The 27,630-nt window shown below is 41.7% G+C and overlaps 1 protein-coding gene across 1 annotated transcript in view; it reads right to left on the bottom strand.

Moving 5' to 3' along the window:
• The window catches only part of NT5C2 (5'-nucleotidase, cytosolic II), a 158,503-nt gene extending 135,512 nt beyond the window's left edge, over positions 1-22,991 (bottom strand). The window contains exon 1 of the mRNA XM_089690241.1: positions 22,872-22,991. The gene's annotated coding sequence lies outside the window, so the exon portion shown is untranslated. The remainder of the gene's footprint in view (positions 1-22,871) is intronic.
• Positions 22,992-27,630: the final 4,639 nt, after the last annotated feature.

Raw genomic sequence — 27,630 nt, 5'->3', positions numbered from 1 at the left:
CCATAGAGGGAACCAAGTACCTAGCCAGACTATACTCGGTATTCCCTGTGTGTATTTTATTTTATAAATCATCTAACATTTTCATACAGTTATGCCACCTAAAGTACCTGCTAGATCCTGTCAATCACCTTTCTTCCTTATTCTAAACCAAAAGTCTTGAATTAAAATTCATAGAAGTCCCATCAGTAAAATGTTCTTCTGGCAGAGGTCCAAATCTCATGTATGCTATAACACATCACATTCCCTACTATATGTCAGTGTCTTCAGCCTACCCTTGATATCATAGCTCCCCGTACACCACAGTCCCTCTCTTTACATCAGTGCCCTCAGTATCCCCCCTTCACATCATAGTCCCCTTTTTACATCACAACCCCCTTTTAAATCAGTGTTCTCAGCCCTTCTTCCACATCATAAAGCCATCTTTACATCTGTATCCTCAGCACCCCTCCTCACATCATAGCCCCTTCTTTACATCAGTGTCCTCAGCCCTTCTTTATATTTCAGGCCACCCTCTTTACATTAGTGTCCACAGTGCCTCAAGGGCCTTTTACATCAGAGTGCCTCTAGCAATCACAACCCCATCACAATCCCCCTTGCAGTCACAGCCTCTCTTTCCTCCCTTACATCAGTCCCTTTTTCAGTGGCAGCCTCCCCTGCACAGTTTTACCTTAGAACAGCAGGTAAAGGCACTTATCAGTCTAGATGTCCTCTACTGGGTCTCTGACCTGGCTGCCGCTGTCATCCCCACAGCAGAGCAGGGGTCGGGAGGTGCTGCAGATCTGGATAGAGAGAGGAAACTGCCCAACTTATGTTAACAAGCGGGTTATTACCTGCTTGCTAATTTGAAAGACTCCCTTTCTCCCCCCGAATTGCAAAACCACCAACCCCCTGCCCTGCTGTGAGGATGACAGTGGTGGAAGGACAGGAGAGGATATCCAGTTGCTAAGTGGCCTGGCAGTGGTTGGACAGGAATGTAACTCAATCTGGGTCCAGACTGTGGTCCGCCATTTAGTGATCCCTGTTCCAAACTTCAGACCACCTAACACAGAGAAGCTTCTCTGTGTTAGGTGGTCAGTTGTCATCCTTTGACTGACCATTCAGAGGTACAAGATACTGTGCAGACATACAGCATGCTTGTATTGAGTAATCTGTTCTGGCACCACGCCCCGACCAATAACAGCCTGCCTCTGGCAAAAACCCCTTCCAATCACAGACTGCCTCTTGAACATTTCCCCTGCTCAAGCACAGCCTGCATCTTGTCTTAGGATGACCAGACTATGGAAAACAGACATACTGTGTGTCTGTTCAATGTTCGGTAACCCCGTCCCCCCACTATCAGGAAGAAGAGATGTATGACCATATGACATAACTTTTTAACCTTGTAAAAAGGTAATAAAGATAATTTCTGAAACTAAGCAAAACAGGTATGGTACCTGCATATTTCTAACTGTATTAGAAAAAGTCTATAATAGTGTATGCTCACAACTACTTTAAATGTATACTAGTTGCAAGTGCCAGTACCTGAATACGTATTGATCTAAAACTCCTGTAATCACCTGTACAACAGTACTTAGATTGCCAGAGAAAGGGTCAATACTAGTAGCCAACCAAATTTGACCACAGTGCACGTGTGCTGGTAGAGAATATGCAGACATCAGAAGAGACCAAGTGCACAAAAGTTAAAGCTGGCCATATATTATACAGTTTTCTTGTTGAATTTCCTTTAGATTTACTGTCAACCATTTAGTGTAAGCACCTGTCTGATTGCATACAAATTGAAAGTGTTCAGGTTTGACCTTAAATTATATAATTTATGTAAATCTAAAGGAAAATTATACAAGAAAATTACAAAATGTATAGCCAGCCTTAGACTGATCTATGTTTCTTTCAATAAACAGCCAAGCGGTGTATTTTTATCCAGTGTTCTTGACTGGTAGGATTGTATGACTAACAAAACTGGTTAAACAGAATAAATGTTTAGCAAGTAAAAACACAACTGTGTACTCACCTGGAGTTCAGGTTTAAAGAATATAGATCTGCATTTTGGCTCCATTATAAATGTCTAGCCGTAACTTTTAAAGATAATGATAAAATGGCAGGACACATCCCTGGCGTTGGCACCTGTGACAACTGACATACTGGGTAAATTCTGCAGCCCTCCATAACTTGAAAAACCTTTGGAACCTGAAGCTGCTGTACTTATAGCTCACCAGTCACCATGACCATATCTATTAGCTACTGGCCAAGAATCTTCCTTCACTTAGACAATATTTGACTGATGCCATGTTACTAGAGTGCCCAATCTAATACTCAGGTAAAATATGGACAAGTCCACATTCACATTAATGGGCCTTTTACAATGTTTCAAATAATGTTGCTGTAACATTCAGAAACTCTTCCTATAAGTACATCCAGTCTACTCTACTACTTGTCTAAGAAGGATAGGGAAGAATCACACCTGTGCTACAGTCAGCACTGTTTTAGTATCAATGTTGGTACAAGTCATTTGAGGACAGGCAGATTACTCACTATCTATAATTTTCAGGAGAATATCAGACCTAAATTCAGCTGGACCAGCATGTTTATGCTATGGAGGCAGAATACACAGCCACTGTCAGACAAGTCTGAGGTCAGCTTATCAAGGGGTTCTCTTTGTAGCACGAATAACTGCTGTTTCCAGCAAATGCAACTGTCAGACAGCACTAGCTGCTTGCTCATGCAAACATGAGATTGTTACCCAATGCCGCCGTTTTATCCTACATACACTATATTGCCAAAAGTATTGGGACGCCTGCCTTTTAATGCACATGAACTTTAATGGCATCCCAGTCTTAGTCCGTAGGGCTCAATATTGAGTTGGCCCACTCTTTGCAGCTTTAACAGCGTCAACTCTTCTGGGAAGGCTGACCACAAGGTTTAGGAGTGTGTCGATGGGAATGTTTGACCATTCTTCCGGAAGCGCATTTGTGAAGTTCAGGCACTGATGTCAGATGAGAAGGCCTAGCTTGCAGTCTCTGCTCTAATTCATCCCAGTTTGCACCTACTGTATGTACACATAGATACACTATATTGCCAAAAGTATTGGGACACCCCTCCAAATCATTGGATTCAGGTGTTCTATCGGGTTGAGGTCAGGACTCTGTGCAGGCCAGTCAGGTTCCTCCACCCCAAATTCGCTTATCCATGTCTTTATGGACCTTACTTTGTGCACTGGTGTGCAATCATGTTGGAACAGGAAGAGACCATCCATAAACTGTTCCCACAAAGTTGGGAGCATGAAATTTTCGAAAATGTCTTGCCATGCTGACGCCTTAAGAGTTCCCTTCACTGGAACTAAGGCATGAAGCCCAACCCCTGAAAAACAACATCACACCATAATCCCCCCTCCACCAAACTTTACACAATGCAATCAGGCAAGTACAGTTTTCCTGGCAACCGTCAAACCCAGGCACGTCCATCAAATTGCTAGAGAAGCATGATTCGTGACTCCAGAGAGCACATCTCCACTACTCCAGTCCAGTGATGGCGTGCTTCTCACCACTGCATCCGATGCTTTGCATTGCACTTGGTGATGTAAGACTTTTATGCAGCTGCTGGGCCATGTAAACCCATTTCATGAAGCTCTCTATGCACTGTTGTGCTAATTGAAGGCCACACGAAGTTTGGAGGTCTTTAGGTACTGACTTTGCAGACAGTTGGCGACTTCTGCACTTCAGCATGTGCTGACCCTGCTCCGTCATTGTACGCCGCCTACCACTTCATGGCTGAGTTGCTGTTGTTCCCAGTTGCTTCCACTTTGTTATAATACCACTAACAGTTGACCGTGGAATATTTAGTAGCAAGGAAATTTTCCAGATTGAATTTGCACAGGTGGCAACCTATCACGGTACCACACTTGAATTCACTTAGCTCCTGGGAGTGACCCATTCTTCCACAAAGGTTTGTAGAAGCAGTCTGCAGGCCTAAGTGCTTGATTTTAAACAACTGTGGCCATGGAGGTGATTGGGACACCTGAATCCAATGATTTGGAGGGGTGTCCCAATACTTTTGGCAATATAGTGTATCTATGTGTACATACAGTAGGTGTAAACAATGTAAATGCCTTCTCATTTACAAGATACAAACTAATGTGACAGTATATATTTTGATGACATACAGCATTAATATTTGGTCTACAGCCTAATGACACTGAAAGTCTATAGGCTATGCTTTGGTTTCAAATACAGAACTAATGGATTGTTGACCACATACTCTGAACAAAAAAACAAAGATAAGTTATGCATGGTTTTTGAATTTTGTATACTGCTTCTTGCCTGTTTTTATGATTTTACTTTTTAAATTAGATGTAACAGTGAACTGGGTCTTACTTCACTAATATGATCTTAGTGAAACAACCCTAGTTAAATAAAAGATTATGTTAAGGCTGCATTCACATTTAGAGTTTTCTAATGCTCTTTGCCCACTGTTGCGCCCCATGCACAGGGCAGCCTATTGATTTCATTGGACTGCCCCACACACAACAGAGCAGCTCATGCACCTTTTTGAGCATTTGTGCATTTTTTACTGCAAGTCTTCCTGAGTTTGAGATGCCTTTTTTCTCACAATAAACATGTCTTTTTGCCACATTTGGGGTGCTATTGACAATGAGTGACAAAACAAGTGCATCATTTGCTTTTTGTGTGTTTCACAAGTATGCAAAAATCAAGAAAATGTATTTGTGTTCGCTAATCGCTAAAAGTGTTGCAGCCTTATAGTGCTGGTATTATTTAAAAGCAATTCAGTTGGAATCAAATAGGAACTATTACGAAATATGCTTAGATGACTCACAGTTACACCAATTGCCTCTTAATTAACATAATGTATGTATATGATGATTCCCAAACATCTGTGAAGCAGTGAGGATATCAGACTTTGCTATTTTTAGCAAAATGGAACAAGATCTCCCAAAGGCCCAGGCGTGTAAAGCTGTCAGCCTCTAGAAGAGAAGTCTCACTCACTACCCCACATCCCGCTGGGGTCATCGCTGGTAATCGGCACCAGGTGCGTTTGCAGGTGTCAATGTACCCTTAAAGTATAATGACAGGCAAACTTTATTTGTAGGGTAGATCAGAGAGGATTTAGGAAAACTATTAGGTTTTTATTGCTGTCTGTACCTCTGTTAGTGAGATTTACCTTTTCTAGTTGTTCTGTTTATCATTATCACCAAAACTGAATGAAAGTCCTACATTTTGGGTTGACACCACAACAGAAATAAAGAATCTTCCAATAGGGTCATGAGTTCTGGTGAACCTGGTGTCAACAAGGTATTCCCTGACTGATTTCCCCTCACTCCTGTTTTGGCTATTGAACAGGATATAATGGGAATTCTCCCCAACAGGAAACAGATTGCAAAAGAAAATCCTGACAGGTTATAATCTTCCCTTACTCTATCCAAAATTTAAAAAATTGACTATTGCAGCATTATAACACCCCAGTGTTATAACATACAATAGGGTGTCACACATATTTGCTGTCTGTGAAATGACAAGGGTGGAACCTATCTTAATTTATGTGTGTAACAAGCTGAAATAGCTAAAGACACTGACATCAGCACATTGCATCAGGGGTTACAATTCCTCATCAACATCTATAACACACCATACCCATACATGGAGCAAACATTTACAACAAAAGCAACATTTTTCTATATGCTACAATTAGACAATATGTAAACAGGGGTTTAAATGTCCTTTGCTAACTGGTGGTCAAATTTCTTTCATATTGCTTAAAGTGGTGTTAAACCCAAAAGCAAACATTTAACGTATTACAGTTTACCAATTCTTAGATGTGATGGCAGCATTTGTTTTCTTTTTTTAGGCTTGCTTTCTTCTATTTTCATCTGGTGATCCAGCCATTAAGTCTGTTGTTTTAAAAAGAACAAGCTATCAAGCAGAATGTATAAGTTAGCAATTTTACATTGTCTTCTATGAAAGTCATGCCACAGTGCAGTCGCCCAAAAGTAGTGCAAGAACTTTTTCTTTTGTCACAGTGACTCAAGACGCTGCAATTAAGACAGCGCCCATTAAAGCGGAGTCTCACTCAAAAGCGGAGGCTCTGCTTATTTGCTTCCCCCCCCCCCTCCACTGCCATAGTTGGCACCTTTTGGGAGGGGGATACCTGTTTTTGACAGGTACCCGTTCTCACTTCCAGCTCAGTTTGCCGCGGTGAAGTGAGCCGGATGTTCGGCCCCCTCCTCCCTCCCACAGTGTCCTGGGAACTTTCACAGGTCCCAGGAGACTGCCGTACCAATTAGGAGGCATGGTGCAACTTGCACAGGCACCAGGCTGTAAAGCCACAAGCTATCACAGCCTGGTGCCCACAGTTGAGATGCCGGCACCATGGAGGAGAGAAGGGGAGAAGGGACCACACGGGTGAGAACATCGCTGGACCCTGGGACAGGTAAGTGTGTGTTTATTAAAAGTAAGTAGCAGCAGTTTTTGTAGCTGCCGACTTTAATAAACACTAAAATGTCTGGAACTCTGCATTGAAATCCATGTGTTTTCTCTTGACCTGCGATGATACGTGTTGCCCAGAAGTCACAAGTCACTGAAAAATTGCAGTAGTGTGAACCAGGGCCTGCATAGATTTATCACTGGCAGGGGTGCTTATAATGATCAGTTTTTATTTGTATGAAACCTTTATCCCAAAAGGAAAAAACTGTTTATAAAGTATTACCTGGAATTTGGCTTCAATTTGTCTAAAACTGCTAATATATCCAACACTCTCCTCCCCCCAGACTGACAATGCTGCTGCCGAAAGGTGCCTCTGTGCTCATTCATGCAGAGTTGTGTTTCTCTAATACAGGAGGTGTGTTACTGGCCAGATCACCAGGTGAAAACGGGGAAAAATGCCCAAGAAAATAAAACTAACGCATCCACCAGATAGGGGGCACACGCATCGCCCTAGGCGGCTAGGCATGTCAATCACAGGGTCCAGGCCACAGCAGACCTTCCACAGTAGCACCATTCTGTAACTTTCTCTAGAGCCCACACTTGTACAAATGTCATACTAATATGAGTGTGAACAAAAAAGTGCCGTAAAACTACAAAAAGTACTCATGCTCTTTCATGCAGTGTTAAAAAGCTGTGATAGACTTTTGTTTATGAGCAATGCAAAATATGTATAAAAGTGGTAGTAAAGACACTCTGTTAATTTTTACCTACTGTTAAGCGTCTAATAAAGCTTACCTGTAGGTAAAATGAATATCTCCTAAACGTGCACCATTTCAGGGCTTCTTTTTTGAGCCAGCGCATGCGCTCTGAAGGAACGGCATACCCATGCCGTTCCTTCAGAGCAGTGTGCCGTGTCCTGAGCAGGGGCGTATTTACCACAAGGCAAACAAGTCATTTGCCTAGACCAGCATTTTTTCAGGAAGCATTTTTCAGGGGGGCAGCACCGCCCCTGAAAGAAGGCATGGAAGAAGGAACACACACATCATACAGACCAGGTGGGATATGAGAGGCTGCGAGCTTCTTGATGTATGCAGAGCCTGACTCTTGTTCCCGTGGATGTCTCGTGGAAGGCTCTCAGGTGGGGGTGTTGTTGGACAATGTCAGGCTTTAATAATGGGAGAGGAGGTGTTTGTCAGTGTCAGGGTCTATCCATGGGGGGAGGGGGGGTCCGTGGGCCCGAGACTCCTGTGCACATGTGCGGGAGTGGTGTCATCGCGGCTCAGCCAGTCAGATGGCCGGAGCTCGCTAAACCGTAAGAAAGCCCAGGTGAAGATGGAAGCCTCAACAGCGGTGACAGCGCACTGCTGGAGGGCTTCGGTTTAAGGTAAGTTTTGCATGATGTGCTAGTATGTGATACATACTAGATTGTTAGGCCTGTACCTTGCAGGGGATTTTTTTTTTGTATGGATGCGGTTTACTACCACTTTAATGTGTAACCTCACTGTAATAAAGTGCTGTGCAAATCTTTAAGGTGCTTGTGAAAAAAAAAGCTGTAAAGTGAGGATGTTTTCAAAATATTGTAATAGTTTTATAACAACCTACAATCTTCATAAACAAAAACATAACTAAATCCCCTAGATACACTTCCTGTGTGGAGGTATACCTAGGGGAATTGATGCCATTTTAAAGTCAAAGGATGGACACGTCAAAAATGTATCTTTTTTAATATTTATGCACTTTTTAGGTTGTTATTTGAGGAGCAAACTAATCACTAAATTATTTTTGAAGGCAACCTCACTCTGCACAGTATAATATATGTAAGACCCTTTCACATGGACTTGTGGCAGACCTGTGCTGACCCTATGGGCAGATAGCTATAAATGGATGTTTATATCCGCCTACCTCCAAGTCCATCCAGGTCTAGAAAAAAGAAAAAAAAAATTGGACTGAGTCATTTTCCATGTTATTGGACCTAAACATGTCAGCTTGGAGGTAGCCTGATTTAAACAGACACACATACGGATGTCCATAGTGCAATAACAGGTCCACAACAGACCACTGTCAAAATGTGATAAAAACTGAACAGGCACAGATGTCACAAACTGGTGTGTCACTGACAGAATACACTGATCAGTAGCTGAAGCTGATTGTTAAAAACTTTCCAACATGACCCTCCTGCTCAGCTCCTATCCAGCAAGGGATTTGCTCACAGATTCCCAGCTGAACAGAGTCGAGCGCATCTGTGTAAAAGGGCCCTAATGGTATTACAAGGAACTATCTTTGGCATCCATATGGGACTTTGATGTAGTTTCCTAAATCATAACTTGTAAAGATGCAGTCCCAGAGCAACACATAAAGCCATAGACATAACAGAATTTCATATGTTAATTTCAGATACATATGGGTATGTCCATCCCTATATTTGATCTCCTTCCTATTCATATACTGATACCATGCCCTGTGTACATACGTTTGGGCATGGTACATATTGCCCTCCCTTCTCAATAATATACAATTTACAGATTTTAGGACTTAGGTTTAAACAGGAAAACTTAAATGCCCAGTTTTTTCAATGATTGCATATATCTGCTTTTGTGCATTTTTTACACCAAACAGCCATAACGTTATAACCACTCACCTAATATAGAGTAGGTCCCCCTTTTGCCACTAAAACTGCCCTGACCTGTTGAGGCATGGACCTCACTGGACCTCTGAAGGTATGCTGCGGTATCTGGCACCAAGCTGTCAGTAGCAGATCCTTGATTGGATTGAAATCTGGAGAATTTGGAGGCCAAGTCAATACTTCTAACTCAGGTGCATTATCCTACTGAAATAGACCACTGCCCTCAGGGAATACAATTTCCATGAAGTGGCATACTTGGTCAGCAACAATGTTTAGGTAGGCAGTCAAGTAACTTTGACAAGTTTTCCCTGCAGAATATTGCCTAAAGCATCACACTGCCACCACCAGCTTGCCTTCTTCTCAAACTGTATCCTGGTGCCATATGTTCCTCAAGTAAGCAATGCACGTGCACCCGGTCATCCACGTGGTGTAAAAAGAAACATGATTCATATTCATCATGAATTCATGGTATTCATGATGATACCAGGCAACCTTTCCATTTCTCCATGGTCCAGTTTTTATGCTCACATGCCTTTTGTAGGTTCTTTTGTCTGTAGACACTGGTCAGCATGGGTACCCAGACTGGTCTTTGGCTACATAGCCCCATACACAACAAACTGCAATGGCCATTTTTTTCTGCTTTCAACACATCAACTTCAAAGACAACAACATGTTTACTTGCTGCCTAATTTATTCCACCAACTTTCATAAGCCATTGTAATGAGATAATCAATGTTATTCACTAACTTGTTATTGCTGATCAGTGTGTATCTACATACAGTATCTGCACATATACACACAGATAACTAAGGCATTATTCAGCCTATGAAGTAACCAACACTAGCAGTAGGTGGAGGTTGACAACTTATTCTAGGTATTTGTGTAAATTCCAGGCTCTGACTCATAGATTTCATTTAGCAGCTCTACACCTAGGCCAGAGCCAGACTGTACAGGACACATTTTGTGCCAAAGAAAGAGTTGTGATCACAAGGATTGAGTGGGTCTGTCACGAAGCACGATACCGGTAAAGAGGACTCTGCTGGAAACAGCTGTTCCCTGCCTGACTCATATAACCTTCAGAACATTGATGATAACCTATTTATTCATTGAGGCACTACCTAAGAACTAATAAGGGGCACAAGATATATTTAATTCTTTTTTTTACAGAATTTCTTGCAACAAAACACGTCTCCAATTACATGTTTTACTAGCTGTCTCCCTAGTTTGTGTCATTATGAAGATTTTGATGCCCAACACTGTGAATGTTTATACTACCAACATGCTGAGTACACTAGAATTATTGAGTTTCTATCAGACAGTTAAGTTGTATACATTATATCAGTGGTCTCCAAACTGCAGCCAGGAGGCTGAATGTGGCGCTTTTCTTGCATTTATCCGGCCCTTGGGGAACTATTACTCCCACTGACACCAACGATGGGGCAATAATTCCTGCAGTGACACCAACAATGGGGCACTTTTACTCCCACTGATACCAACAATGGGGCACTTTTACTCCCACTGATACCAGCAATGGGGCACTTTTACTCCCACTGATACCAGCAATGGGGCACTTTTACTCCCACTGATACCAACAATGGGGCACTTTTACTCCCACTGATACCAACAATGGGGCACTTTTACTCCCACTGATACCAACAATGGTGCACTTTTACTCCCACTGATACCAACAATGGGGCACTTTTACTCCCACTGATACCAACAATGGGGCACTTTTACTCCCACTGATACCAACAATGGGGCACTTTTACTCCCACTGATACCAACAATGGTGCACTTTTACTCCCACTGATACCAACAATGGGGCACTTTTACTCCCACTGATACCAACAATGGGGCACTTTTACTCCCACTGATACCAACAATGGGGCACTTTTACTCCCACTGATACCAACAATGGGGCACTTTTACTCCCACTGATACCAACAATGGGGCACTATTCCTTTCACTGACACCAACAATGGGCCACTTTTACTCCCACTGATACCAACAATGGGGCACTATTCCTCCCACTGACACCAACAATGGGCCACTATTACTCCCACTGATACCAACAATGGGGCACTATTCCTCACACTGATACCAATGATGGGCACTAATTCTTTCATGGATACCAATGATGGGGCACTATTTCTCACACTGACACCAATGATAGGGCACTATTCCTTCCACTGATACCAATGAAAGAACACTACTTTTCCCCTCTGACACCAATGATGGGGCACTAATAATTCACCAAATACCAAAGATGGGACATAGTTCACTCCCACTAATGCCAGGACATAGCTACTCCTACTGGCCATGGTCCGGCCCCCCTAAAGTCTGAAGGACAGTAAATTGGCCCTTTGTTCAAAAAGTTCAAAGATCCCTGCATTATATGTTCACATCCCTATATATGGGTTCTATTTCCCGTCTCAGTTGTAATTATGAAGCAGAATTCTCTATCTATATGCATCCAGATACCTGGAAATGCATACTTTGGTTTTCCTATGAAGAATAGTTTAATAATCAAACAAAAAGATCTATGACTAGGACTGCAATAGGAAATACACTCTTCTATTTACTCAAGTGTTCAACTGATCGCTGTTCACATCTGCTTGGTTCTCACTCCAAATCTATATTTACATCTGTTTCCCCTCAATACATGGTACTTAATGTCTGTGAGTTATTACAGTTAGATCCCTGCACAGCTGTGAATGTTCATGTTTAGTTCTGTATCTTTTTGTGTGGATGTCTGCATAGATTTCAATGCAGACTCCAGCATTTTCTCACTGATACGATCTAGCTATACCCTTTCAAACTCTGTTGTGTAACATTTGTGCTCATCCTAACATCTAGCTTTGTGAACAGTGGTGTACAATACCTTGTAAATGAGAATTTATTCTAGAATTGCACACTATCTTTTGTTTACATTAGTGTGCTCCCCCCTCCCCTGGACTGTTTGTACATCTATGTATTGTCTCATTTGTTACACCTACATAGTTTTACTGACCAAAAGACATTTCAACATCAGTTACAGAAACAAGCAGATATAGAAAATGTATCTGATTCTATTACGCATGCAACTTTTTTTTATTTATTTTTTTACACAGGTTTACTTTCAGTACTATAGAGCTCAAATATTAAAACTGTAGGCACATTAAAAGCGAATTCCACGTTTGTGACCATGTTTAATATTACACCCATATTTAACCACTTGAGCCTCAGGCCAATTCTGATATTTCTGCCAAACGTAAAAAAAAAAAAAAAAAAAAAAAAATCAGCATTTTTTCCAACAAAATTACTTATAACTCCCAAAAATTATATTTTGTTAAGCATAGGCCCTAGAGATTAAAATGGTGGGTGTTGCAATTTTTTAAGTCACGTGGTATTTGCACAATGGTTTTTCAAACACAACTTTTTGGGGAAAAAATACACTTTAATAACTTTTACTGCACACAAACACAATAGAATACCCAACTGTTTGGTAAAATATAAAACATGATGTTACGTCGAGTAGATACATGTCATGCTTTAAAATTGCACAAGCCTGTGGAACAGAGACAAACTACGATACTTTAAATTATCCATAGGCAAAGCTTTAAAAGCCTTTACAGAATACCGGTTTAGAGTTATACAGGAGGTCTTGTGCTAGAATCATTACTCTCACTCTAATGGACGCGGTGATACCTCACATGTTGTGCGATCGCTGTATACGTATGTTCGCTGGACCAACGTATGTATTCTCCTCTGCGCAAAAGCACAAAGGGACAGGGGCATCTTACAGGTTTTTTTCTCATTTTATTATTTATGTTCATACAGTACCATTACATTCTTTTTGCAACTTCTTTTTATTAACTTTCAGTGTAAAAAATTATAAAGCAAAGCCTATAGGGCATATCCTGGCTCAAAAGTACAAAATTAACCACTTGCCTACCAGGCACTTATAGCCCCTTCTTTACCAGGCCAATTTTCAGCTTTCAACGCTGTCGCACTTTGATTGACAATTGCGCGGTCATGCAAGATTGTACCCATATGAAATTTTTATCATTTGTTTCTCACAAATAGAGCGGACGTGAGGACGTCGATGACGAAAAGCTTAGGGCGGTGCCTTTGGATGTGAGGTTCAGAATACTCCTGGTTTGTTTGCACGTTGCGTCTGAGTCGCCTATATTCATTATACATGCTGTTTACACTGGTGTCAGTCTGGACACCTTGCTTGTAAGTGCATTTCTTTATTAAAGTTTGATGCTTTTTAAAACATACTGCACCATGATTGTTCGCTTTTTTATTTTGAGTGACGGTCTGATCATCTCTCAATTTGGATACTAAATCACCTTTGGAGTGGATTTTCTACTTTGCAGCACATCATCTGTTGGAGTTCATCCCTCATTTCTTCAGTGTTGTTGTCACCATATTATTCGTTTCTCCCAGAATAACAAGTACTATATGCTGGTTTTTCAACAATCAGCATATTACTCTGGTGAGTTCTATTTAACCATTTTTGGTGGTGGATTTACTTGGTGATGAATTATTTTGGACATTATTGATTATTTGAACTTTTGGACTTTTCGTTTTTGCTGGATTTTATTTTGATTTATACTATTGTTTTTTATTGTTTTGTTATATATTTTCTTGTTATACTTTTGCATGTATTTAAGCGCAACCTATTTTTTTGAAGTTTTGTATATCCTATAAGTTTATAGGCTAGGTTTTGCAGCTTACTGTGTTATATAATTTCCATGGCGCTGGTTCTTTATTTATTTATAAAAAATGAAATATGCCTTTAAATATTTTTTTTGTTTTTTAGCTCATTATAATTAAAAATATTGCATTTTTGGTAACTGCCTTTATATTTTTATAATTTTACAACCTTTACATGGAGACCAAGCTGTCCAGAAAAAATTTCAGCTGGGACAAACTATTATACTGCCGTTAGTATTTTATTTAGGTGGTTTAAGCCTTAGTTTCAAGTGGAAGTAAACATGGTGTTGTGAGAGCTCAGCATACTTGCATATAATGGCACACTTTCCTCTGGGAGCGCTCTCCTTCAGTGATGCGAGGTCCAAGCTCCCCGCTATTGCTGCCATGCTCTTCTCTTCTTCTGGATCCACCATCTTCATGATTTGCTCATTGAGCAGGCAGTAATGATGCAACTCTCACACGTGCTAAAATTACATTATGTCAGCATCTGGCTCCATTCTGTGAATCTATAGGATGCCAGGTATGACATAGGATTGTACACTCAAATGGCATGTTTTTTGGGTTTTTTTTCATCAGGAGAAGCTCATAGAGACTCTTCTATCAAAAGCCTGCTCGGCATTTTTTTTATTTTTAGAAAAGGTTTATTTTTGCTTTATGACAAAAACTGTTGATGTAACCGATAAAAGTGCCAGATGGGCCTAGACTTTTTGCAGTAAAAATGGATAGCTTTTAGGTATAGTACTTATGGTAGAATTAACTCTGCGTGTCTCTTCTGCCATAAAATCTCTCTTACTGCTTGTTCAGTGCATGATTCTGGCATCTACAAGTGTGTAAGCGCTGGGATGTAGTAACTCCCAGTGTGCATGTGTGGAAAATACATCATGACGGCCCGGGAGCGGGATCTAAAACTACTATGTCTAAAGCTGGCAATACACTGTTTTTTTTTTTCATTCAGCCCTACCATTGTATTCTGAAAGCAGCACCTGCAGCTGTCACAATAAACTGATAAGTGGCCGCAGCTGATTAGCTGCTGATCGATAAACATTTTTCAACATGTCCCTTCGAAGGACGTTGATTAAACAATCATCTTCTTTAGAGTGGGGGAGCCCACACACTGATTAAAATTTGCCTGGTCCAATGATTTCTATTAGTGTATGACAAGCTTAAGAGTACCCACAGTGTGACAACACTGCGGTGATTTTAATGCAGAATGAACAGTGTTGTCATCAGTGTTGCCATAGAGGAGCAACAGATATAAAAACAATGTTATGGAGTGACTCAGAAAAAAAGCTGCATTAAAGTGGTTGTAAAGGAAAAAGGTGTTTCACCTTAATGCATTTTCTGTATAGCAGTGTCCTTCCAACAGCAGTGTCCGCCCTTAAACACTTAACCTAGTACTGTATCAATCCAGCACTGTGTCTAGCTTCAGTTCTTCTCTCCCATATCTCACAGACTTGGTTGAGAGCAGCGGGAGCCATTTGCTCCATCTGCTATCAGTCTAATCATGTGACGAGGGAGCAGGGTGGGGGTCTGTTTGTGTGTCTATGGATACACACAGCCCGCCTCAGGAGCAAACCTGCATGTCTGCCCCTTTAGCAAGCATCTTACTAGTGGGACAGACACAAAAGAGCAGGAGCTGACAGCACCCGCAAGGGACCCCACAAGCGGAGGTTTGTGCAAAACTATTGTATAGCAGAGCAGGTAAGTAAAACATACTTGCAATTTTAATTTTTAAAAAATGGTAATAACAACAACCTTTATGACGTTGGCATATACAGTGGGGAAAATAATAATTTGATCCCCTGCAGATTTTGTAAGTTTACCCACTTATAAAGAAATGAAGGGTCTATCATTTGTATCATAGGTGTATTTTAAATGATAGAATATCAACCAAAAATTCAGGAAAAACATGATACAAATGTTATAAATTGAGTTGCAGTTCAGCAAGTAAAAGAGGTATTTGATCCCCAAGCAAAACATGACTTAGTACTTGGTAGAGAAACCCTTGTTGCAAGCACAAAGGTAAGGCGTTTCTTGTAGTTGGTTACCAGGTTTGCACACATCTCAGGAAGGATTTGGTCCACTCTTCTTTACAGATCTTCTCCAAATCTTGGCTGTTGCTTGGAAACTAGAAGTTTCAGCTCCCTCCATACATTTTCAATCGGATTAAGGTCTGGAGACTGGCTAGGCCACTCCATGCCCTTAATGTGCTTCTTCTTGAGCCACTCCTTTGTTGCCTTCCACTCCTTTGTTGCCTTGGAGGTATGTTTTGGGTCATTATCATGCTGGAAGACTCCTCCATGACCCATCTTCAGTGTTCTGGCTGAGGGAAGCAGGTTCTCATCCAAGATGTTACAATACATGGCCCTGTCCATTGGCTCCTTATTGTGACAAAGTCGGCCTGTACCTTTAGCAGAGAAACAGCCCCAAAGCATAATGTTTCCACTTCCATGCTTGACTGTAGGGATGGTGTTCTTAGGGTCATAGTCAGCATTTTTCTTCCTCCAAACATGGTGAGTCGAGTTAATGCCAAAGAGCTCAATTTGCGGCTCATCTGTCCACAGCACTTTCTCCCAATCCTTCTCTGAATCATTTAGATGATCACTGGCACACTTCAGATGAGCCTGTACATGTGCCTTCTCGAGGAGGGGGACCTTGTGAGCATTACAGGATTTCAATCCAAGCCGGTGTATTGGGTTACCAATTGTTTGGTGACTGTGGTCCTAACTGCCTTGAGATCATTTTCAAGCTCCTCCCATGTAGTTCTGGGCTGATCCCTCATATTTCCCATGATCATCCTTACCCCATGAGGCAAAATCTTGCATGGAGCTCCAGGCCAAGGGCGATTGATGGTTATTTTGTATGTCTTCCATTTGCGAGTAATCGCTCCAACAGTTGTCTCCTTCTCACCAAGCTTCTTGCTGATGGCCTTGTAGCCCTTTCCAGCCTTGTGCAGGTCAACAATCTTATTCCTGACGTCCTTTGACAGATCTTTGGTCTTGCCCATGAGGTTTGAATGGAAGAAAGAGATTCTGTGGACAGGTGTCTTTTATACACGACTTGTTGTTAGGAGCACCTTCTTAAACTGACAGGATTAATCTGTGTACCACATGAGAACATAGCCAGTCTGTGGGAGCCAGAATTATTGTTGGTTGGTAGGGGGATCATATACTTATTTTACTCACTGAACTACAACTCAATTTATAACATTTATATCCATGTGTTTTTTCTGGATTTTCGGATCACATTTTGTCTCTATCACTTAAAATACACCTATGATAAAAATTATAGACCCTTCATTTCTTTGTAAGTGGGCAAACTTACAAAATCTGCAGGGGATCAAATAATTATTTTCCCCACTACATGTCAGTTTTGCTTTTGCCCATGGTTACACTTGAGAGAACCGAGGAATTAAATTATTTTTCACTAAGTGTAAAGCTTTATAAACGTTAGTGGATTATTTGTATTCGGTGCACAGCATATATAGGGACTCCACAAATGTGTGAGTATTCATGTCCTTCGTGCTAGAAAAATGTATATTCCAGTTCTGTATTCAGTTACTTAGCTTCATGTAAGAGGCCAGCAGCCTTCACCTCTTCACACTTTTATTATCCAGGTAAAGTGTCTTTATCCCCAAACATACAGGGGTTAGACAAAAAAATGTAAACACTACATGATTGGCAGGTGTGAAAGAGACAACATATTTCGCGTTGAAAGCAGACATGATGTAACATTCTATTGCTTCCACTGTGTGATGAGACCTAGCTAACAGGTGGGAAGCCTCACTTTCGCCATTCACTGCGTGCGCTGCTAGTAATACAGAGTCATGTCAGAGCTTACTGAGCCTTCAAAGAGGGCAAATTGTTGGTGGCAACTTAGCTGGTGCCTCTGTGACTGAAGTTGCCAGTTAAATTGCAATATTTTGAGGTACAGTACCAAACGTTATGATGGTATATACAGTTTCCGGGAAAACATTGTTTGACGAGCGGTCAACTGACTGAAAGGGACAAAAGGATTTTGTGCAGGATTGTGACCCGGAATAAGAAAACAACTGCTGCAAAAGTGAGTGAAGAGCTCAATGTCTACACACACTACTGGTCAGGTAGGAGATAAGGCATTTTGCCTTGTCGTTGTCAGGGCAGGAGCTGAGGAACGGACAGGCAGGCCTAACAATGTAACGCACTGGCTGACGACAACCACCACCCACAGACCGAAGTCCCTCAGGGCGCGGAGTCTAAGTCCCAGGCTGCCCTTCACCAGGGCCCCTGATGGTGGGGATGGACTTGACGCAGCCAGGAACCAGGTCGCGGCCCCCGAGACACCTCAGCTGCGGTAATGGCCGCCGCCAATGGCGTGTAGCTGGTGGAAGAGACAAAAGAGTAGTCAGACAAGCCGGGGTCAACAACAACAGGACAGAACAGTACAGGACAGCAGACGAGAATCACAGGTCACGAGCCGGGTTCAGCAACAGAGGGTCAGATCAAAGGAGAATACAAAGAATAGTCAAGACAAGCCGAATCAGATACCAGGAGAGTCACGAGAGTCAGAACAGAGTAACAGCAACACAAAGACACAAGACACAAGTGCAAAGAGCATGTGCGGGCCACAGGCTTATATGTCATCAGCCACACCCCTCTGGAGGATAGACCACAGAAACCTGAAGGCATAAAAGGGCTCCCATCATGCACAGCAGAATCCAAGATGGACACCAGCACATGAAGTAACATAACCACAGGGAAAAGGTAGGACCTTGACAGTCGTGCAGTGGAATGGAACTGTGTTGGAATAGCCGCCCAATGCAGTTCTACCGCACCTGGTGCAAACAGGCCTTAAAGCTTAACGTGGGGCAGAAATGTCATAATATGTGTATCTAGATGCTTTCATACCTTTAAAGAATTTCTTCTTGTTTGCACACTTACTCATCCAGGCAGTGAGAAACAAAGACTTCTTTGATACTTGAAAACTCCTGTGCCCTTGACATCTATTTCGTACAAATGGTGGCCACTATGCCCGCTATCCACCTGATCACTGCTCATGTGACTTCTTAACTTGCCCAGTGTAGTTCTATTTGCAGCAAGCAGTAATGTAGTCCCAACTCACTGTAGTGGGTGGACCCAGAGGCCACAAATATCCCCACAATCCCACTCAAATGCCCACCTATTGTGTATACTCATCAGTGCATTATGGGAAATGTAGTCTCAAGCAGTGACAAACAATACCAGGAAGTGATATCACCTCTTCTGAAATCCCTCTTCAAGATAGTCTTCCTGTATATATAGTGTATATCCTGTATACAGCAATGACATCATCAGATTTTAAGGTCACACTAGCCTGCATGGTGAAATACAGCATTTGACCATGCAGGCTAGAGCAGTGTCAGCTCCAGCAGCGAGCAGTGTGATGCTCGTTTCAGAACATTGCAATGCTTGGGTTTGCTTGGGGTTTTTTCAGCTTTATTCAACTTTTCAACTTTGCTGCTGTGCAGTGATATGCAGTCTGGAAAATTGTAGTCATGCTGCATATTTCCACATTGCAATACACATCACAACAGCATTGTGTTGTGAATGGGGCACATAGAAAGCAAATGTTTTTTTATGTGCCTCAGCAGTGACCTGCATTTATCCAGTGTGGAAAGATGCAGGTCACCACACACAGTGTTACCAAGCCCTAACCATCGAGTTTATACATGACAAAAAAAAATGAAAACAGAACAGAACTGTTGGATAGATTTTATTACTATCCCAGAGTTCACAGAGTTCAGCCTTAAAGTTTAACTTCACTTAATTCATTTTAAAAGTAGTTATATGGTTGTTCCAACTCATGTATCTGTCACTTTTACTGGACAGCTTGGTCTGCATGTAAATGTTGACAAACATAAAAATAAATGTGAAATAAAAAAAAAAATAGTATTTCATATACTGAAAATGATCATAAGTATTAACAGTTTCCAAATTACAATGTTTCCCAGTAGAGTGGTCTTTTAAGCTTTGCCAAGAAATATATTAGTGACCAGTTAAAACTTAAAGTGCTCCGTTACCTGGCTGCCTATTGGAAAATGATACTCCTGTGTCCACTTGCATCATTTTCAATGCAGTGTACTTTGTCAAACCTTACTTTTCTGTGTGTACAGGTACTCCGATGAACAGAATACTACTGCGTGATGCTCCAAAATTAAACTATGTATATTCTTTATTCCCCTATATATGTATTCAAAAATGTACAGCTCAGTGTCTACCTACATAGTCAGACTTGTACACGTCTGTATTTGGCTAGATGTGTATCAAGGTACATATTCAAGAGTGTACACTTCTGTACCTGGCTATGCTCCAAGTTCAGATTTTTCCAATTCTGTAACTGACACTGTTGCATATCCAGGTGTGTACACTTTTATTAGGACTCTTTCTAAACATGTTTATATACTTACAGGGTATAGGTTTTTTTTTTTTTTTTACAGATCTGAAGACAGCAGAATTGTATATTAGAAGAAGGGACTGTACGCTGAGGATTGGGTAAAGCACCTGCACGCACGTATGTACACTCTTTGGAGTATATGTCAGTGCACATGTGGGTGCTTTTTGCAAACCAGAACGCACAACTGTGTACAGTCACCTCTTCTAAGACATCTTAATGGACGGCTGTATGCGGTGGCAGCGGGTCCTTGTAATGCCATTACCTGAGCTCTGCATGCTGTATGGCTCCTGTCCAGATGTGTGTATGAACATTAAATGTATATTTTTACTTGCTGCCATGTAAAATGTATACCCAGTGATAGGTGTATTTGCCTCTGTAACTGGTAATCCTACTCATTCATTCTTATTTCTCTAACTGGTTGTGTTACATATTCCAGTGCGTACATTTCTCTTACTGGCTTTGTATTTAAAATGTATAGCAGTGTTCAGCTGAATGCACCCCTATTGTTGGCCATGTATATGAAATGTATATACTGTACCTCAGTGTCCAGTTATGTGTACAGATGTGTACACATAAGTATCTGGCCATGTAACATATTCCACCTCTGTTGCTGGCTATGTGTGTAAAATACAATGTACATCAAGAGACATGTAACTGGACACTGGGGTATATACATTTCACATACATAGCAAACAACAGATGTGTACACTGATAAACGTATCACTGGACCATCAATCCTTTCACCTGCAGCAATGCATTTTCATACATAGCCAATCATAGACACACATACAGTTAAATGTGATTGAACACATTGATGGGTTGACAGTGATTGGTTGTATATACATTGTATTTATACATTGCCAGTAACAAATATGTACAAGCTAACTATGTGACTGGACCATGGGCTATATATATTTTCCACACCTAGCCAGTAACAGACGTGTACACAGCTGAACATGTCACTAGACACTGGAGCATATACATGGTAAATAGGCAACTGGTCACTGGGGGACATACATAGCCAATACCATAAGAGTAAACCGCACAATATGTAACCAGTCGCTGGGGTAGGTACATGGCCAATATCATACCAGTACATGGTTCAGCGTGTAACCAGTCACTGGGGTACATCCATAGCTTATAGCAGAAATGTACAAAGTGTCCAGTCCTACGGATAGCTGTGTCCACTCATGTTATGTACATACAACCCCATGTCCAGTCCTACAGATAGCTGTGTCCACTCATATTATGTACATACAGCCCTGTGTCCAGTCCTACGGATAGCCATGTCCACTCATATTATGTACATACAGCCCCGTGTCCAGTTCTACGGATAGCCATGTCCACTCATGTTATGTACATACAGCCCAGTGTCCAGTCCTACAGATAGTCGTGTCCACTCATATCACGTATCACGTACATACAGCCCCGTTTCCAGTCCTACAGATAGCAGTGTCCACTCATGTTATGTACATACAGCCCCATGTCCAGTCCTACGGATAGCCGTGTCCACTCATGTTATGTACATACAGCCCCGTGTCCAGTCCTACGGATAGCCGTGTCCACTCATGTTATGTACATACAGCCCCGGGGCTGTATGTACATAACATGAGTGGACACAGCTATGCGAAGGACTGGACACGGGGCTGTATATACGTGCAAGTATGTGATATGAGTGGACATGGCTATCTGTAGGACTGGACACGGGGCTGTATGTACATAACATGAGTGCACACGGCTATCTGTAGGACTGGACATGGGGCTGTATGTGTCCAGTCCTACAGATAGCTGTGTGCACTCATATCACGTACATACAGCCCCGTGTCCAGTCCTACGGATAGCCATGTCCACTCATGTTATGTACATACAGCCCCGTGTCCAGTCCTACAGATAGCTGTGTGCACTCATATCACGTACATACAGCCCCGTGTCCAGCCCTACGGATAGCAGTGTCCACTCATGTTATGTACATACAGCCCCGTGTCCAGTCCTACAGATAGCTGTGTGCACTCATATCACGTACATACAGCCCTGTGTCCAGTCCTACGGATAGCAGTGTCCACTCATGTTATGTACATACAGCCCCGTGTCCAGTCCTACAGATAGCTGTGTGCACTCATATCACGTACATACAGCCCTGTGTCCAGTCCTACGGATAGCAGTGTCCACTCAAGTTATGTACATACAGCCTCGTGTCCAGTCCTACAGATAGCTGTGTCCACTCATATTATGTACATACAGCCCCGTGTCCAGTCCTACAGATAGCTGTGTCCACTCATATTATGTACATACAGCCCCGTGTCCAGTCCTACTGATAGCCGTGTCCACTCATGTTATGTACATACAGCCCCGTGTCCAGTCCTACAGATAGCCGTGTCCACTCATGTTATGTACATACAACCCCGTATCCAGTCCTACAGATAGCCGTGTCCACTCATGTTATGTACATACAGCCCCGTGTCCAGTCCTACAGATAGCCGTGTCCACTCATATCACGTACATACAGCCCCGTGTCCAGTCCATGTACAGGTAATGTGCGTACACTGTATATCCACCTCAGTACCCAGTCATACACATAGCTGTGTACCACCCTGTATATAAAGCATATCCCTACCCGGGATGATAGTGACCGTGCAGTACCCCTATCACACACAATGCCCGGTGCCCGCCATCCCCGGTCCGGCAGTACAGTGCCAGTCACTCACCTTCCGCTTCTGCCACCGCAAACTGCAATAGGCGCCACACTGCGCATGCGCCACTCCTCAAAGCTCAGGGTTAGAAGACAACTTTCTACTCTGTTAGAAAACGAAGAGCTCGCACACTTTCAACACCGCGTCATCGCCATACGTCACTGCCGCGATTCCACACAGCCTGCCTCCTATCCATAGCAGGGCACTGCATGATGTGTGTAGAAAAGGCGCAACGTTTGCTTCCCGATAGGCAGATAAGAGGTCCCAATAAAGATGATAAAGTTCTCTTTTTCAGTCTAGCTTCATGCAGAGAAACTGAAGAGATATCTGTCTGAGTTACTCGGAGAAACCAATCAGTTTATCCATTGTTAGACTTGTGCTACAAAGGAACTTCTTATCATGAACCACTTTCCCTCCAGAGGATTTACACCCCTTCCTGACCAGGCCTCTTTTTGCTGTTCGTTGCTGCACTAATTCAACTGATAATTGCGCGGTCATGCAATGCTGCACCCAAACTAAATTTACATCCTTTTTTTCACACAAATAGAGCTTTCTTTTGGTGGTATTTGATCACCTGTGTGCTTTTTATTTTTTGCACTATAAACAAAAAAAGACCAAAAATTTAAAAAAAAACTATATTTTTTATAGCTGAAAGTAAAAAATATTAAGTAAACTCAAAGTTAGTCATAAATTTAGGCCAAAATGTATTTTACATGTTTTTGGTAAAACAATAAGTGTATATTGATTGCTTGGTGGGAAAGTTATAGCGTCTAAAAACTATGGTATAGATACTGCAATTTACGCCATTTTTTGCTATACAGCACTGCACTAGTTTGACAATTGCGCGGTCATGCAATACAGTACATAAATGAAATTTACATCCCTTTTTTTCACACAAATAGAGCTTTCTTTCAGTTGTATTTGATCACCTGTGCACTTTTTATTTTTGGCGCTATAAACAAAATTTAAAAAAAACACATTTTGAAAAAAAAATGTTCTGATTTCATAAAAAATATAAGAAAAACTCAAATTTCGTCATTAATTTAGGCCAGAATGTATTCTGCTACATGTTTTTGGTTAAACAATTTCCAATAAGTGTTGGTTTGTGTGAAAGTTATAGCATCTACAAACTATGGCATAGATAGTGGAATTCACAGCTTTTACTTTCTGACTGCCCATCACATGTCTTGAGGTGCTAAAATACCAGGATAGTACAAACACCCCCAAATGACCCCTTTTCGGAAAGTAGACACCCTAAGCATATTAAGTCCATGGAAGATTTTTTTTTTTTTTGGAAAATGCCAAAATCAGTATTTCTTGCTAGGAAATTACTTTGAACCCCCAAACATTATATATTTTTTAAAGGAGACACCCTAGTGAATAAAATTGTGGGTGCTGCAATTTTTTATGTCACATAGTACTCGCACAGCGATTTTTCAAAAGCAAATTTAAAAAAAAAATACACTTTTTTACTTTTAATGCACAAAAACACAATATATTGCCCAATTATTTGGTAACATATAAAAGATGATGATATGCTGAGTAAATAGATACCAAACATGACATGCTTTAAAATTGCACATGCCCCGTGCAATGGTGACAAACTGCATACATTTTTAATATCTGTAGGCAATGCTTTAAAAGCCTTTACAAGCTACCATTTTAAATTTACAGAAGAGGTCTAGTGCTAGAAATACTCCCCTCTGACGTTCACGCAATACCTCACATGCATGGTGCAACCACTGTATACATACCTGCACAGGGTCAATGTTTGCGCATGCAGATGAGCGCCTGGGGGATGGCAATGGTGCTTTTTTGTTTTATTTTTAAGTTATTTTGATATTTTTTATTATTTTTACACTCTCCCTTTCATTTTTTATCACTTTTAATGCTACCACAGGGAGTGCAAATATCCCCTATAACTTCAATGGACATTGCCATATATTCTTTTTTGAGAAATCTGGGGTCTATCAGACTCTAGATATCTCCTCTGCCCTTACATTATCTAATCAAACAAAGACCGGTGTGATCAGATGCTTTCCCAGTTTACAAATGGTGCTGTTTATATCCTGCAAAACTAAAGTGATGAAATGCTCGTAGCTTCTGATTTCTTAGACTATAGAAATGATTGGCACCATTCTGGTCTCCAATCAGCTCTAAGGTCAGCTGGCAGAAACACCGGCTGTATTCTCAGGTTCCCCCGATGGCACGGGACTGCCCGAGAAGGCCATGGAAGGCAGAGAGGGAGGGGGATCAACATCTCCCGCTGCTTGTAAAAGCAATCCTGCAGCTAATTAGCCACTAGGATTGCTTTTACATGAAATCCGATTTCCGGCTGAAAAAAACCTTACCAGGATAATACCTAAAACTGTAGGCATCTTCCTGGTATAATCATTCAAAGTCCAGTGATGTACCAGTATGTCACTGGTCTTTGTTGGGTATATATGTTATGTTCTTTTTTTTTTCTTTGTATGCAGCCTGTGGGCTGAATTAAAAAAAGAGAAGAAATCTCTGCCAGAAAAAGTGTGTGGTATGCCCACCATTAGAATATACCTCCCTGCATCCACCCACTTCTAATGCTGGGCACACATTACGTCGCACGGTGCCACATGTGCCAAGTCCAAGATTGTACAAATGTCTAAATAGTGGCACATTTGAATAAAAACTGTCCACGTATAAGTGGTATCCCATATGGAAAAAGGAGGACACCAAGTCCCAAACTATCTTGCCACTACTCCCCATGTATTCTGGGCATTCGGAGGGCTCCACGTGACTATATTTTCCCTCACAAATCCAGAACTTATATGTATAGCCTGTTGCCCTCTCACAGGTCTTATACATCTTGACCCCATATCTGGCATGCTTGCTGGGGAGAAATTGTTTGAAAGCAAGGTGGCCAGAAAAATTAATAATGGACTCATCAACACAGATTTTTTGCTGGGGAGTATAGACATCTGCAAATTTTTGGTCAAGGTGATTTACGAGGGGCTTCATTTTGTGGAGCCGGTCAAATTCAGGGTCACCTCAAGGATGACAGAGTGTATTGTCGTTGAAATGCATTAAACACATTATACTGTCATATCTATGCCTGGCCATGGCAGCAGAGAACACGGCATATGATGAATCTGTGGACCAATACAATCTAATTTTTTTTTAGTAATGCCCATGTTGAGGGTTAGGCCCAAAAAAAAATTAAATTCAGAAACCGTAATGGGTTTCCATGCGAATGGTCTGGCAAGGTTTGAATTTGGGTTGGTGGCGATAAATTGTTGTGCATATGAATTGCTGTGATCCACAATCAATGCATACAGATCTTCCATGAAAAACAGCTCCAAAACAAAATTTGCTGTTTCCACCTGAATTCTGGGTTGGGCAGTGAATGGGGGAAGTACGGGTGCTGCAGAATTTGTGGGCTGCCAATCGGGATTTGCAAGCACATCTGGAAGGATGCTAGGGGCTCTACGGGCCTGTGTGCAAATTTTTGGTGATTGCGGGACAATACTTGTGCTCGCCACTGCACCAGCTTGTACTGCACTTTTGGGACTCGCCACATCTCCAAGTAATACTGCAGTGCTGGTATGTGAAAGACCAGGATGTACTAGGCCGCTTGTGCTCGCCAGTTCACCAAAAGATATAGCGGCACTAGTACTGGCACTCTGCTGCAAATTTACTGGCAAGTGCTAGCAGAGATAAGGCCTGATTCTGATAACACTGCGGTTTTGTGTGCAATGTATCAAGCGACAGTGACCTACTGACACTGCACTTGCTGGGAGAGAAGGGGGGGTAAGCGTTGTGATGGATTTGGTAAAATGCCTATTCTGTTTTCTGTTTAAAATATACATTTTATACATATTTACTTTTATACATTTTTATATTTCTAAATGTATGTGTTGTGTATATGTGTATGTGTATATATATGTATATATATATGTGTATGTATATATATATATATATTGTCTGCTGGGCTTTGTAGTCCTCCTTAACTTGTTTTGCTCAGAGCGATGCTCTCAACCCCTCCCTTCGCACTGAGACGTTTTCACTTAGACTTTGGGAATGTGAGGAGGAGTGAAAAGATAACGGGATGAGAAGCAAGCATCAAGTTTCTACATTTCTCCTATATTTCAACCAAGCAAAATGTGCCTTTTAGAATGTGACTGTATATACGTAATAGTGACGTGTACTCTATTGTTTTCTATGTATAAAAGGTTAAGCACCGCCCTGCAATAAACAGAGATGAGATGATGTGAAAGTGGTTGTACTGGACAGTTGTCCGTGTAATTATTTTCCGGCGTGCACGCAATCCATATGTCAAAATTAGGAACAGCAGCAGAAATCCTACCCTGAGCCCGATTGTGGTCCTCCCAACCTTTTTAGCTGGCGCCCAACGTGGGGCTCGAGGTTGTGACCGATGGAAGTCCGCACGTGAGACTGAGCGGCTGGCCAGGACAGACCAAAAGGGATTTGCGCACCCCTGAGAGTACGGTAGGTACTTTTTATACTTACCACTGTACGATTTGTTTCTGTCCAGCCTTGGCGCCAGTTTTGTCGGCTTCCAGAGGTCATCAAGAGCGGCAGGTAATTTTTATTGCTCGCCTGGGGCTGTTTAACGAACCTGCCACTGGATTTCTGCTGACTGTGTATTTGTTCAGTGTCTGTCGTCCTGTGCGACTGTGATAACTCAGTAGACTGATAGATAAGTTGCAATGAGTGTCCTGACCAGGTGAGCTGTTGGCCCCTGGAAGATGGAACCTTGCAATATGTTGCAATGAGTGTC

The sequence above is a fragment of the Staurois parvus genome, unplaced genomic scaffold (genome assembly GCF_062004578.1).
Source record: "Staurois parvus isolate SC_StPar_1 unplaced genomic scaffold, SC_StPar_1.0 ptg000525l, whole genome shotgun sequence".
Lineage (NCBI taxonomy): Eukaryota > Metazoa > Chordata > Amphibia > Anura > Ranidae > Staurois > Staurois parvus.
The sequence above is the reverse complement of the archived record's forward strand: the minus strand, read 5'-3'. Positions and strand labels throughout refer to the sequence as shown.